A 16,378-nucleotide genomic window follows, 5' to 3' on the forward strand; every position below is an offset into this window, starting at 1 on the left:
GCTAATTAAAAGGCGATTTAGCATAAAAATTGAGCATGTTCATACATATTATAATGCTGCATTTTTCTTTATGATTGTAATAATTTTAATTTATGTAATTTTGAATTATGTAATTTTACTTAGTATGGCCTTAGATTTTAATTGGTATTTCCCGAAATGTATGGGAATATCGATTCGGTTGTAATTTTTATTGTGATCTCGTATCACCGTTTTGTAATTTAATAGATTTATTTTATTTTAGTTACAAATGTATAATAGGAAATTATGTAATTTTATTCATTCCGGAGTTCCAAAAGACGGATTACTTCAAGAATGGCGATACATAAAGACGGTGTTACCTCGAGATGCGTGCCACAACCGAAGTTCAAGGGACCAATGGAGTTGGTTTCCGAATATGTAATAGATTAATAGTTTTTTTTTCTTTAGGAAGGCCATACTAGGATTTATTTACTTTTATGCTTGCATTTTATTTTATGTCACATGCATCGCTAAATCGCCATAACTAAACATGCATTGTTATTTTATCGAGTTTATCGACCGTGTCAATTCGAATTATCGTAGTTCACCGCTTTAGTTCACTTAAAACGTGATAGATAATAAATTGACATGACCTCTCGCTAAAACAACTAATTGAGATACAGCCTTACCAAATAGTAGAAACCATGAAAACCTATTTCGCGAGGGAGTGCACTCGGCTACCCCGGGGTACAAACCTTGTTACGTAGGGGAAGTGGGTGATAAATGTCTAATCCACCGAATTCATGTTGATGAGGGTTTCATCGGCTACCCCGTGCCTAAGTTAATGTGGGTTTGGACAATGGACACATTTATTCGAAATTTGGATTGAACTCAACAAAAGTAATTGATAAGGGTTTCATCGGCTACCCCGTGCCCTTATTGATGTGTTTTGGGCTATAGATAAATATTAGAGTAATTTTATCGACCAAGAGTTCTAAAAGTAGAATCGATTAAAAGGTTAATCCACCGAGTTATATTGATGAGGGTTTCATGCCACTACCCGTGCCTAAGTCGATATGAATTTGGGTCTTGGAATCATTTATTCTAGTTGGGTAGAGGTCACTAGAAAAATGCATAAAACTTGTTTAAATCATTCATTTTTACGAGTATAATTAAAACGACATTTGTTTTACTCCTTATATTTTGTTTTGTAGAACACTTCTTTTTCCATAACAAATGGCAACATCAACACCAACTCCTAATGCTACACCACTCGCTACTTCATCTTGGCTCCGATCCTTTATGGATCGATGTAAACTTGAAAAGAATGGGTCAAATTTCTCCGAATGGGATGCCCAACTCAAATTAGCCGCCGAAGGTGACGACAAGCTTCGTTACCTTACCGAGGCCTCTCCACCCGAACCCTCCACTAGGTCCACCGCGGCCACGAGGGAAGCCTATGAGACTTACCAAAAGGAGTCCGCCGCAATGAAAAATGTCTTAATATTTGCGATGGAGGCGGAACTCCAAAGGAGAGCCTTTAAAATGGGCAATGCTAATGAGATTTACTCCAAACTTGTGACCATGTTTTCACAAACTCCGCGGATCGTCCAATATGAGGCGGCCGCGGCATTCTTGATCTGGACTTCAAAGAGGGCCAAAAGGTTAGCCCTCATGTGCTCAAACTCATGGAGCTTGTCGAGACCTTGAAGATTCAAAAGGTTGAAATCCCCAAAGAACTCATCGTAGATAGGATTCTACACTCCTTGTCTAAGGTTAAGGCATATGTGCAATTCCGGGTGAATTTCAACATGCAAGACAAGGATGTGTCTCTTGAGGAGTTGCACAAGTTACTTGTGCAAGCCGAGAGGGACATGGGGTTAAATGTGAACCCTCCCAAGGATGTGCTTAACATAAGCACAAAGAGTAAGGGGAAGTTCAAGAAGAATGGGAGAAAGGGCAAGAAGCTAGCTCCCACATTCACCAAAGCTAAGTCTTGTGAAGCTAGCACATCCAAAGTCAAGAAGGGTCCTCTTGACAAATGCCATTATTGTAATGGCATGGGACATTGGAAAAGGAATTGTTCCAAATACCTTGGTGATATCAAAGCTGGAAAGATCACTCCAGTAGGTAAATGACTAACCTTCTTTTATGTTTCTAATTCAACTATAGTATTATGATGCAAAGTTGTGATAATGTATCTCCCTTTTTATTGTAAATAGGGCCTCCACCAAGCAAAGACAAAGGAAAAGAAAAACAAGCATGATAAACCATGGAGAAGCTAAGGATAGCTCTTGTGGAGCTTTGTTTTTCATTGTCTTATTTTAAGTTATGTTTTGAATTTTTAGAACTTTAAGTTTCCGTGTTCGACATGGAAAGGTATTTTGGATAATGGTTTGTATTTTGGATGATGGTGACTTGGTTTGCAACCCAAGTCACCCGTTTTATCATTTATCCTTTATGTTCTAAAATTTCATCTTTAAATGCTTGCGTTTTGAAACATAAGATTATTCACTTAAAGGTGATCTAATAGACAATTATAATGACGGGTTTCATTATATGTCCACATGCTTAAGGCGTGTGTATGATCATTCATAAAGTGATTTTGAGTCTATGAACTCTCTTAAAGGTATGTAAATCACCAAGAACAATTTTGAGTCTATCAATAACTATTAGTCTATCTATGAGATAGTTTTCCTTATACTTCAACATCATTAATTTGTATCTCATATGCTATCTTTGAATGTTTAGTGTATTCATTCTAAAGATAGAGTGGGAGAAAAATGAGGACACAAGGCAAAATGAAATTGTGTACTTGTGTATATGAAGATCTACGCAAGAGAGAATGATTTGAATGAAGGTATATCTATTTACATAGTATGCCGAATAGATGAGATCTATGGTCTCAAGTTAGTTCTATATGACTAAAGAGACCAAGTGTGGTAATCATAAGAGTATATTCTCAAGATAACTACACGAGGAGACCAAAAGAAATTTTGGATGAAAATGACTAATGTAAAGTCTTAACAAGTTTTGACTAAGTTCTATGTGATGAATTTTGACCAAATAGTTTCAATCATGAGTTTTACTTAAGAGCCTAAATGAATCAAAGTAACATACTAGTTATAATCAAGATTAAGTTGCAAAGATTTGATATACCGATATCCTCAATTGCTAAAAGTTAAACCATACAAATGTCATTGCTTAACCTCCCTATGAAATGGTTAAATTTCCTTCCAAAAGGGTATTTGTGAAGGACGTATTCTAGATATTGTTTATGTTTGAATAATGACATTGTTACACATCATTATGAAATGAGTGTGTTGGAGATTCAAAACCTCTTTCCGTAAGGTTAAGAAGAGACCACTTCAAAATAGGTATTTTGAAAAGATATGATGGGAACATATATGGTTTTATCCTAATAACTTGGCAGTGCAATTTATATTTCAATTCTCGACATATTCCGATTGAGAAGTCAATTTCGAAATATGTAGAATTGAGTGGGAGTTAGGAAATTCTCATGTGAAGACATGGAATTTAGTGGGAGTTATCATCTTTTGAATTTTACGACTCATCACTCATTAAAGAATGACGAGCTAATGCCTTCTTTCATAAAGAAGCCTTTGAGTTTTCAATTCTGGATGAAAATAGACAATGATGAATCCAATTACATCAGGGATGTTGGATTAGTATTAAGAGATACACATCACATCAACATACACATAGGTTATTCATATGAATGAAAATGGGATTACCATTAGCAGTCATGGTAGTTCATTGAACCTGAGAACGGTTGATCTCATGATTATTAGTAACTAATGTTTCCGCCATTAGAATAATCATGTACATGTCCAATTTTGAATCATATGCATAAGAGCATGATGATTGGTTGGTGAGCCATAATAGAAACATCATGAATTCTCGAGTAGAATCCGATGAGCGATTTCGGTGTTTGACGGAATACTCGATTATGTGACAATAGGTTGCACATATATATGAAATCCGAACACATGTAAGGATTTATGAGAATCCTAAAACTTTCGAGCTAGAAAGAGAAACAAGAAGTTGTGGGAAGACACTTAGTTGAACAAGAAGTTGCTTGAAACTAATTTTTCCCAATAAGCTAGGACTTGTTAGAAGTGCTAGGCTAATAACCTTGTCAATTGTTGTAAGATTCTACAAAACATATACCTAGTGCATTGTGTGTGGATGGAATACTTGATCGGTACAAGATTGTATCATTCATCACGAATTCATTCGTTATGTGATAGTCGATAAGAAAGTTCTTTCAAGTTAAAGAACCAAAACCAAGGTCGAGAACCTTGATGTGTACTTGGTAAGATTCATGCTATGAGTGAGAACATGAATGTGAAGGAAAATGCAAGTGTAAGAAGTTTGAACACGTGGACACATGGGATGTTAAACTTCTATTGCAATCAATAAGTGTTTACACTTATGATAAACATCACAAGGTTGTAATATGATATTGACTACCCGAGTGTGATGTCGACACTTGTCGTTTGAGTTATTATTAACTCACCTTGAACATTGTTATATCCAAACGGGTTGTAGAGACAATTGAACCCTGTTAAAGTGAACATGGATTAACATTGTTTTTGCCCATAGTTACTTATATGAGGTGACGTCTCGAAGTGACTAGAGTGTGAGGCGATTGATGGCAAGTTCAGTGCCATACGATCATGTGAGATGACTAGTCGATCACATAGGGCGACTGTTAGGAACATTTTGTCGGGCCTAATGACCGCTTATAGAGTTCTGGCAAATTTATATAGCCTGGTCGTGGCGAGAGCTACTATAGTATTCAAATGAGTCGATTCTTTTGACTAAAGACTATTCGCCTAAGATGGCACGATTTCAGATTAACTTTGATTTGTGTTACTACGACCTTCGTAAATGGGGTCAAATGGGCATATTTTGGGTTATGATGGTGTGGCTAGTCGAAGGGAATGAGTGCGATAGGAATTGTCCACCCCTAGTCAGGGTTATAACAATATCTCGTAACTCGAGGAGTAATGAAGCGGAAATGCGTGGCCACGCTCGGATGACATCCGAGTGGATAAATCCGGTCAATCGGTTATTCTCGGATCGAGGAAACCACTCTTGATATGATCACTTGCAAGTACGACTTGAAAGACACCTTGCATTGAGTGGGAGATAGTAATAGGACAAGAGAATTGGTGACGCACACTTGTCGAGGACAAGTGGGAGATTGTTGGAATATGTGTCCTCCGACAATAATGCGATCACGTCTGTTGATCATGATGATCACATGTTTAAGTCTCATTAAAATGAATACAATTGGGAAGTAATATTATTCTTGTCAATGGTCAACATATATCGGTAATGATTGGATGACTAGAGTTTGACATTCTTTGTCGTGTGACGGTGGTGATCGATTGACCCCCTAGGTCATACCTATAGGGCATCACTCTTAATTGATTATTTAATTAATCGTATAATGTTACGAGTTAATTAAATTACTTGAAAATTGACGGACGATTTTGGAAGTAAAATTTACGTATCATATTGAAATGTGATTAAATAAAGTACGGTCCGAGTAATTGAATTGTATCATTACTCGGATGAAATAATTGTTTAATGTAACAATTAAATTGAATGAATTGTTATAAATGCAATCGATTTGTGATTTATAATTGGTAAAATATTTTGGTACAAGTAATTATGATATTACTAAGTCGATTTTGTATGTGACGTATTTTTATTAATACGTTGATTTTTAATAAGTTAAAAATTACATAACAAATATATGTGACATGTGACATGTAACATATAGACAATTGACAAAAATAATATGGACACCATATTATGAAAAGTGCCGAAAATAAGAGGAGGAATAGACTTAATATTGTGTTTATATTTTAATAAGAAAACATAATGATTAAAAAGTAGTCTAGCCATGCAAGCCTATGAACATTGTTAAGAGCAACAATTTCATGCATTGGCTCCCCTAATTACTCCCTCCTACCCGGTTTTACCAAGGAAAGGCAAGGGTTTTTGCCTTAGATTTTTGCTTAACACTTCACTTCTAAGTGTAGAGTATTCATTCAATTATTCACTCATCCAAAAATATAGTTTTAGAGAGAATAAAATCCTCCTCTTTATCTCTCTAAAAACCGAAATATATAAGAGTTTATAAATATTTTGGTTCCATTTTTCTACCTTGATTAATATTATAACTAGTATTTGTAATATTAATTATATTAAGAGGAGCCTTGGGTATAAAGTATAGGGAGAGATCTTACACTTAGATCTTTATTCTTCCATTGGAAAAGCTCAAGAACAAGAGAGATAGGTGATCTCTCTTGTGCCCTAATAGCCGAAATCCACAATGTAAGGACATGATTTCTCCTCTATTTATTTTATTGTTTGCATGCATAAGATCCGTTTTAATTTTATGACAAATTAGTTTAGACATATATGAGTATGTTAATATGTATATGAATCTACATTTCCTTCAGTTTGGCAGTCAAGACTGCATATGACTGTGCTTCCACCCATTTGGTGAAGTAGTCGATGGCGACGAGGACGAAGCAATGCCCCTTGGTGCCTACCGGGTTGACTTTCCCGATGATGTCGATGCCCCAGGTTGAGAAAGGCCAGGGTGATGTCATGGTGTATAAAAGGGATGGTGGTATATGTTGTATGTTGGCGAAGATTTGGCAATTGTGGCAATGTTTGACGTAGTTACGGCAATCGACTTCCATGGTTGTCCAGTAGTAACCTAGCCGCATGATTTTCCGTGTAAGCATCATTGCACTCATGTGAGGGCCACATTCTTCATCGTGAACTTCTCCTATGACTTTCTTGGCTTTGTGATGGTCAACGCAAAGGAGGAGAATTCCTTGGGGTGTTCTTTTGTAGAGTTGATTTTGGTTTATCACGAATTGTGATGCAAGTAAACGGATGGCTCTTTGTCCTCTTTGATCAGAGTTGGGAGGGAATTCGTTTTTGGTTTTGTAATTGAGGATGGCTTGGTACCAAGGTTCATCATGGCTTTCCTCGTCGTCGATAATGGCACAAATGTGAGCTGGCTCGCTCCGTCTCTCGACATATAGGGGCATCGACGCCATGTCGTCAGGTATGTTGACGAGCGCGGCAAGTTTTGCCAAGGCATCAGCAAATTGATTTTCCTCTCGCGGCAAGTGGAAGTAGTCGATTTGGTCGAAGAACTCGGCCTCTTGACTGATCTTTGCTTGGTGGGGAGCTGAGCTGTCAGATCGGATTTTCCATGATCCGGATACCTGATTGATGATGAGTGAGGAATCGCCATGGACCCTCAGTCTCTTGATGCCAAGTGTGATGGCTGCTTGTAGGCCGATGAGACATGCTTCATATTCAGCGGCATTGTTGGTGACGGCGAAGTCTAGCTTGACCGAGATCGGTACGTGTTCTCCTTCCGGTGATATTAGAAGGATTCCTACCCCGAAACCTCTCAGATTAGATGCACCATTAAAGTATAGGTCCCATGCGTCGGAGTCGGCAAAAAGGATGTCTTCGTCAGGAAGTGACCATGTGTCGGTCGTTGGATCCTCGTTGAGCGGATTTTACGCCAGGAAATCGCGTAACGCTCTTCCCTTGATAACCTTGAGGGGTACAAACTTGAGATCAAATTCGGACAGCATGAGTGTCCACCTAGACAGCCTTCCGTTTAGTACGGGTTTTTCGAAGATGTATTTGACTGGGTCCATTTAAAGTAGATGTGGACCGAGTAGCTGAGCATGTAATGCCGCAGCTTCTTTGTTGACCATACTAGGGCAAGGCATGTCTTTTCCAGTTGGGTATACCTCGTCTCATACTCAATGAACTTTTTGTTGATGTAGTAGATGGCTCGCTCCTCGTTGCCAACTGTTTGTGCTAGCATCGCTCCCATGCATTTGTGTTGGTTACTGATCGGGTATATGGGACAGAGGAATCCCGGTTGAGGTGGCATGAGGACAGGAGGTTTGGATAGGATTTCCTTTATCCTGTCGAATGCCTTCGACGATCGTCGTCCCAATCGTTGTGATCGGAGGCGCGAAGCTTCTTGAATATCGGTTCACAAATCATAGTGAGCTTGGCGATGAACCGGGTGATGTCTCGGACCCGACCGAGAAATCCCCGAATCTCCTTCTCGTTCTTAGACCGAGGCATTTGTTGAAGGGCGTTGATTTTGGTTGGATCAATCTCAATGCCTCTCTTTGTCGACGACATGTCCCAAGAGTTTTCCGGAGGTGACCGAATGCACACTTCGAGGATTTAGTCTCATGTTATATTTCCGCATGACGAGCGAAGAATTTAGGAGGGCATTGATGTGGCCGTCCGTTCTTTTGATTTGACGATCATGTCATCGACATATACCTCTACTTCCTTGTGCATCATGTCGTGTAGGAGAGTGGTAGCGGTTCTTTGATAGGTTGCTCCGGCGTTGATGAGGCCGAAAGGCATGACCGTGTAGCAATATGTCCCCCATCGTGTAGTGAATTTGTTTTGTGCATGTCTTCCTCAGCCATTTTAATCTGGTTGTACCGGGCATACCCGTCCATGAATGATAGGAGAGCATGCTCGGCGGTGTTGTCCACCAGAATGTCAACATGCGGCAAAGGGATGTCGTCTTTTGGACTTGCCTTGTTCGGATCCACGAAGTCGACGCAAACCCGATTCGTCCGTCTTTCTTTGGTACCCGGCTCAATGTTGGCCACCCAATCGAGTATTCAGACACTTTGATGAATTGACCTTGAACGTTTGTCCACCTCTTCTTTGATTTTTAAGGCCCACTCGGGACGCATCCGACGTAGCCATTTCACGGAGTTTAGCCCCGGGTTTGATGGGTATCCGGTGCTCTGCGATTTCTCTGTCAATCCTGCATATCTCTGTAAGATCGGCGAACACGTCCTTGTATTCGTGGAGGAGGTCAATGAACTGTTGTCTTTCCGAGGGGTCCAGGGTTGTCCCTATCCTAAGTTCTTGAGGTGTATTGTCGGTTCCTACGTTAATAGGCTCGGTTTCCTCAATGATGGGGGTTCTGGTTTCCCGTTTGTCAAGTTCTTTGGCTAAGTGAGGTGGGTAGTCACTCAAGTCAAATTCCTCATAATCATTCAGAATTGCATTGCAGTTAAAATGAGACGAGTCATAAGCAAACTTAGCGTTCATTACGTTGACACGAGCGAAAAGCTCGGAAAGGACAGACATCTCGTGGTCGATCGGAGGCGACACGACAGAGGAAGTGGCCCTCGGAACGAGCTCCAGGTTGTCACCTTTCATTGGAGTGGGGGTGACCTTAGTAGACTCGGCCTACGAATCGGCCACGACTTTGTGATCAAACGGTGGGAAGGGGACCTTCGACGGGACTTCCGGAGTGTTAGGAGCTATAACGGAGACTCGACTCGACTCGGACTCGGACTCGATCCTTCAAAGACTTTCCTTCTTGAACATAGGGCCTTCTCCGTTGTGATCTTGAGAATGCGGCCTTGGCGATCGGTCCACTTGATGGTTTTCCTCCAGCCTTGGGTGGCTTTCTCCGGTCGAGATCGGAGATCAAGGCGGTTGGATCAAACCGATTGTCTTTCAGGGCGATGTTAATGATGTCCTCATAGTCGAGGCGTCTGATGTTATCTTCCCCAAAGAGTAGTGTGACAGCTTGTCCGTCGAGGCATGGTGACTGTTTAGACTCGGTTGGTGCAGCTTTGATGTTGTCGGGAATAAAGTAGCAGTCCTGGAAGACTTCCACTCCCGGGTATCTATCCTTCGCCACAGAGTCATAGATAGGCTCCGGAAAGCCGTGGTAGAGTTCAGACTCTCCCTCGGGGACAAAGTATCCGTTGAGAGTCTGGTGGTAGGGACGGAGGATGACTCCGTGCTTCTTGCGTTTTCGGATTAGGAGGTTCATCTCCTGGATGTCTTCATTGGTAGGTTCGTATCCCAGCCCAAAGGGAATTTTGGGGACCTTAGCCTGTTTCAAGGGAGGCAATGGGTCCTTTAGCGGATTGAGCGGCAAACCCGGGAAATAACCCTGGCGCATCATGATACGGTTGATCGGGAGGCTGGCAAACGGGTCACATTCAGAGGTTGTTAGCTCATCGGTTATGGCGTTCACGGCTTGGAAACCCCATATTTCATTGTCATCCTCCTCAATGGCTTGGGAGGCTACCCTCTTCTCATGACTGCTTTGATTGGGGAAGCGGGGATCGTGATCGTTTTCCCGTTGAAGGGGACCCTTATCTTTTGGTGAAGCATTGATGTGACTGCCTTGACGGTGTGAATCCAGGGACGTCCCAGGAGCATGTTGAAGAATGCGTCGATGTCGACCACTTGGAAACTGGTTTGTCTTTCTAGTGGCCCAGTTGCGACGGCTATAGTGATAAGCCCAGCGACCTTGCGACGAGTGACGTCGTAGGCGCGTACTCCTTGATTCGTTGGGATTAAATCAGATTCCTTGATACCTAGCCTGTGGGCAGTTTTGAGAGGAATGACATTCACGGCGGAACCGTCATCCACAAGGACCATTGGTATGTTCTTCTGGAGGCATTGCACAGTGATGTACAGGGCCAGGTTATGGTTGGCTCCGAACAGGGGGATATCCTCGTCGGAGAAGATGACCGGATTGCTCAGGTCAGGAGCGTCTCTTGTCATGTGTGCCACTATTTCTTCTGGGGAAGAGGTGGAGGGCACGGTTAATTTTCCCAAGGGCTGTAGCAAGGCTTGTCGATGCTCAAAAGACGTTGCGATCAGTTGCCAGATAGAGATCTCGGCTTTTGCTTTCTCTGGAGCTGTTTCAGGATTGAGTTCTCGGGAGCCTTTGGTTGAGTGTCCACCTCTGGGACGACCGCTGGGTTGCTCGGATTCTGATAGGGACGTCCGGACCGGGTGTGATGTCCGATTTCCTTCGTCCGCTTCTCCTTTCCTGGGACGACGTAGACATCCTCAATATCATCCCGCCATATGCCGTTAATTTCAGGGTCTCGAGGATACCTTGGAGGGGTATTCCTCGGTGGGTAGTTCTTGTGGGGAATATTTTTGTGAGGGCGATTTTTGTGAGGGTAATTATTTTGAGGGTAGTTATTTTGAGAGTAATTCTCATGAATGTGGTCATTTTGAAGGTGGTTTTCGTGGGGTCTATGCCAGAATGGTCGCGGGAGCAATCCATCCTGGGGTGGGTAGTTTTGAATGCTTGGGGAATTCTCCCGCGGACGTGATGCCGGGGGATTGAAGATGAGTCGACGGTAGGCGTCGTTGAGTCGGGTGATTCTCTCAGAAAGGCTGGCAATGGCCTCCTCAACTTGCCGAAACATAGTGAGCATAGTGGCAGCACTGAACACGAACACTCCGTCTGAAGGGTCCTTTTCCAGAGCATTTATCTCATCGTCAATTGGCAAGATGAGATGAGAGTAGTCTAGGGTCAGCTCATCGTCAGAGATGGCGTGAATTCCCAGAGGATTCGTCTTGTTGTTTGGCTTAGTTGGTGGGGGTATAGGCAAGTCTCCCTTCTCAATCATGTCTTGAATGAGATGCTTGAGTTTGAAGCAATTTTCTATATCATGCCCTTTCCCTCGATGATACTGGCAGTAGGCGTTGGGATTCCAAAATCGGGATTTCTTGGCGTCGGCCGGGTCCGGGGTGGGCCCGATCGGTTGTAGCTTCCCTTGGTCCATGAGCCTTTTCAAGGCACTTGCATAAGTTGACCCTATGTTGGTGAACACTCTCTGGGGCGTTCAATTTTCTAGGCAGATGGTTCGACGAGGTTGACCTCATCAATCTTGTTTGTCTGACCGTAAGGGCGAGATCCGGTTGAGGTGGATCCTTGATAACCCCTGCCTGTGGTCTTTGCTAAGACACCCTTTCGGAGGTCGTCCTCAATGCGTGTCCCCAAAATCTGCAGATCTTGAAAAGTTTTGATATTCTGATACCTCAGCAGGTTGGCATAAACCAGGCGGAGGTTGTTGACAAATTTTTCCACCTGAGTTGATTCATTCGGCTTACTAACCAACTGAGTACTCACCCTCCTCCAACGGGTTAGGACCTCAGTGAATCCTTCCTTGTCGTTTTGGGTTAACACCTCGAGAGTACGGGTGTTGGCCTGGATCTCGACATTGTCGGCATACTGTTTGGCAAACTCAACTGCGATCTCATCCCAAGTGGTAAGGTTTTTCGGGTCTAAGGAGTAGTACCATTGGTGAGGTATTGGCTCCAAAGAGAATGGGAAGATCCTGGTAAAAAGTTCCTGTTTAACCCCCTTAATGGCCATGTAGTCTTTGAAAGCACGGATGTGGTTGAGTGGGTCCTCCACTCCCTTGAACTTAGGTACATCAGTCAGGGTGAAGTTGTCGGGTAACTGGTCCCCAACAGGTTCGAACCTTCGGTTATTTTCAAGGTGGATGTTGTTACCCCGGGCTAGGAGTTGTTCTTCCAAGAGTTTTAGCCTCTTCTCAGTCTCGGTCAGAGGTGGGGTATTATGTTCCCAAATTTCCTTGTTCTCCAGGGCGTCGATACGGGTCTCGACGCGATCCAGGGTGACCTTAAGAGCGGTAAGTAAAGGGGCTAGCTAGGCGATCGGTTGTGACATCTCTGTTGTTATCATTGTTGTTGTTGGACGAAGTCGAAGACGGGGCCATGGCTCGAGGCGAAAAAACGGCTCACATTACAACTCAATCCGACACGGTTCCAAGGCGAATACGAACAACACGAGAGGGCGAGACCAAGATCGACTCAACAAGACGGGGTGACCGTGTGTGGTCCCTCGGTGCTGACTCGATTTATGACGTGACGGTGTTTGACCGAACCTTTGACACGGGTCCAACATGACGGCGTGACGCCATTGGACGGGTCTCGTGGTGAGACGATTCATAAGTAAAGAACCATAAGTCCGTTTGCTTTGACTCGATAGACACGAGGCGGAATTGGAATGGTGGACTGAAGTTTTCGAAAATAGAAATTTTCAAAAAGATTCATTTGTCGCTTTAGTGGGCGGCTTCCGAAGATAGAAATCTCCCCAAGTCGATCAGTTGAAAAGGGTTGTCTTAAGTTTATTTGCAAAAGACGGTTTGAGTTTGAGTCGGCTCGGAAAACGGTGTGTTGCTTCCCAAGACGGTTTTGAAATTCAAAATTGTATGTTTTGAAAATCGAGCTTGACATGTTTGAAGAGGTCTCGGGGACGATGCATGGTCCTCGGGATCCCGAAAGTGTCTCGAGAAAAAAGGGCGTGTGCTTTTCTCGGGTTTTGAAAGAGCCATTGTCGGCGCGAAACGGGTTAAAATCCGTGTCTAGACGCGAAGATTATAACGGCGTAAAAAGGTGATTTGAAATGGTTATATAAAACCGAGTTTGAAAATCGTCATTACGACGGCCTGGAATGGCATGTTGAAATGGTTATACAAAACCGGGTTTGAAAATCGTCATTATGACGGCCTAGAAGGGCGTGCAACGGTCGGCGAAAGACCGAGGTTTGAAACGGCCATTATAACGGCGCAAAAAGGTGTTTTGAAAGTTTGCAAAATGACATGGAAGGACTTATGATCAAGTAGCACATAAGCACTCACAAGTTCATTATATTATGCATCATGCTGACACGGGTTTTGGCTTAAAAGGGTGGGTTACACACCAAGCAATCAAACCCCGATTTGCGAGAGGGATACCAATCCAAACAAAATGTGTAAGGAAGGTGCCCTAGCCTCGTGCTCGAAAGTGATGAAAGCTCTTTGACGAAACAGAAATGTGTAACGTCAATGGTATGCTTGACTCAATCGGGATTCGAACCACGGGGATGAGAAAACTCACGCCGACGAGACGAGCCAATTGGTCGATAAAGGTTAGGTTGTGGGCCCGGACAAGGAACCCGACCGTGACCGTAATATCAATTAATGCATTCCAACCAAGACCTCGTTCGAGTCTCACCATCTAGGGATCACAAAGACGTAAGTGTCCTAGTTTTCCCAGTGAGTCGCCAATCGTGGACGTGGGCCCACCTGCGTATGCCCAGCCGATCTGTGGACAACGACAGCGGTCTTTTTGAAAGCCACGCTCGGCGGCGTAAAGGTGCTTTCGACCGGATCGTTTTAGATCGGTCGGTTTCGTCTCGGTAAGGGTCTCGAAACGATTAGAGATGTTCGGAGTCGCCACCAAGCATTTGTGGGATGCCTGGAACCCGTTCGAATTCCACTTTATACCTCGGTCAAATCGAAGCACAAAGCAGCGTTTTGACATAGGTACTAAAGATAAGGAAATCGTCCCTCTTTAGCATCATATCTCTAGAATGACTCTCGTACGCCCTGGATAAGGTCGTCCACTATCCAAAGTTTCTAAGTAAGAGGTGAAGGTACGTATTGGGAAGCCCTTTAATCAGACACCCAATCCCGCCCGCGTTTAGCGGCCTCTACTGATCGATCTTGGTTGGTTGAATGCAAAAGTTGATAAAACGGTTTAAATGCATGAATGCGCATCCAATGATTTAAACCTAACACGTGAGCTTTCTAAGTCGGTTGATTTAATCCAAGTATCAAGTATAAGATGTCGAGTTGGATTAATGATTGATTTGCATGCAAGACGGAAATTAAACATCCATTTACCGAATTAGGTTTAGGGTGCATAACATGATCCATTTGTCTTAGTAAGGCATTTGGCTAATATGGTTTGAATAATCATCTGATCCGTCCTATATCCGGGTTAACCGGAGTCGGGATCGTCCTGGACTAATGCTGGAAGGGAACAGGCCCTGTACCAGACGGCTATAAGAGGCGCGAGCCAGCCGGCGGTGTAAGGGGCCTCCCTCTGGTTTTGAAAATGAGACAGAAAAGGCCTGCTTGAGGCGCGGGTTAGCCAACGGCTGTATGCCGTGTTCTGACTGTTTAGAAAACGTTGTAAAACGTGTTGAAAGTGGGTATTTGAACCCGGTTTGATCTTGAAAGGGTCGTTTAGACCGCATTTGTTGATTTGAAGAACTAGACTCGAATAATCATCATTGTTTGATAATATTCGGTGTCGGGTTCGGTTTGACAAGCTTGACATGAATAGTTTTGAAAATGATTATGGACTAATTGTTTTAAGTCCGTTTTGAATGTAATTAGTCGTTACTCATCATCGCACCCGGGTTAAAATCCAGCATGGTATATGGAACCAAGGATGATTTCGTGTTGGTGACTAATATGCATGTTTTGCAAATGTAAAGAAATGAAATAAAAGGTTTTAAAATACCTCTTAAATGTCATTAACCAAATATTATCACCGAAACACGGATTTAACCGTCATGGTATGAAGAACCAAGGGTGAAGAATGCTTTATGGTTAAAACATGTAAAATGAGACAAAAGGGTTTCGAAAATACTTGAAATGGTAAAACCCGATTACAAATATGAAAAATGGATTAAGGGAAATGACGAGAACAAACACGGTTGATCTCTGGTCTGAGCACCCCATTTAGGCGCGAGCCTGTTGGCGACCTAAGGGGCTTCTACCTCAGACCAAAAATCAGTTTTGGCTCGTTTATTCCATGTTTTGGTTCATGTTATGCATGTTTTAGCATGTTAAAGTCATGAAACAAATGAAAACACAATAAAAGAGGATTTTTACACCCTCATACTTACATGTTTGGTTATGGCGAGTGACCGACGTAAGTGTGACAACTTGTTTGATCAGAAAAAACTCGGTTTAAAACCATTTTGGTAAGTAAAAGAGTGTTTTAAATGTATAGTAATGGTGTAGTGGTCAAAGTGGTCGGACAAGTAGTTTAATGCACGATGACGGTACCAAACAATGTGTAAGGCTTGTGTTTACGATCGGTAGGTCGTAAACACGCGTCGGGTTGTGACTTTAGAAGTCGAGTCAAGAATTTTAAGGGAGAAAAGAGGGGGCGGACACTCGCGTAAGTCTAAAATGGGTGGCATTTGAGGGGTATTTATAGGAGAATGAGTGGTTGTGTGAGTTTTGAGCGACGTGGCCACCTGGGCTGGTCAAAGAGGCGCGAGCCAAATCGCGGCACTTCGAGTTGTGTTGTCACTATCACAACAAACGCAATCATGATTTGTTCAATCCTAGATTTTGTAGTCACATGTTTGGTACTTGACCATTCATGAATCCGGGAAAACTTAGTATAGAAGGCTTGAAGATATTTTGTTTTTGTGGTTGACTCGGTTTGACTCGTTGTTGGAGTCGGGATTTTGAATTCTCGAGTCGGTTTTTTGGCTTGGTGTCGGTTTTGACTCTAGTTAGTGTCATCGCGACCCCGTCGTTGTGCATTAAACACTCCAGGTATTTTTGAAATGTTTTGAAATGTTTTGTTTTCGAAATCGTTTTAAGTTTTCCGATGTAAAGTTGTACACAAACTGTCGATCAAACGCTGCGATCCCAAAACATGTTGTAGTCCGATAATCATCGGGTGTTTGTTGGAGTCTCCGCAGATACTGGGTATCTAC

The sequence above is a fragment of the Silene latifolia genome, chromosome X, assembly GCF_048544455.1.
Source record: "Silene latifolia isolate original U9 population chromosome X, ASM4854445v1, whole genome shotgun sequence".
Classification (NCBI taxonomy): Eukaryota; Viridiplantae; Streptophyta; class Magnoliopsida; order Caryophyllales; family Caryophyllaceae; genus Silene; species Silene latifolia.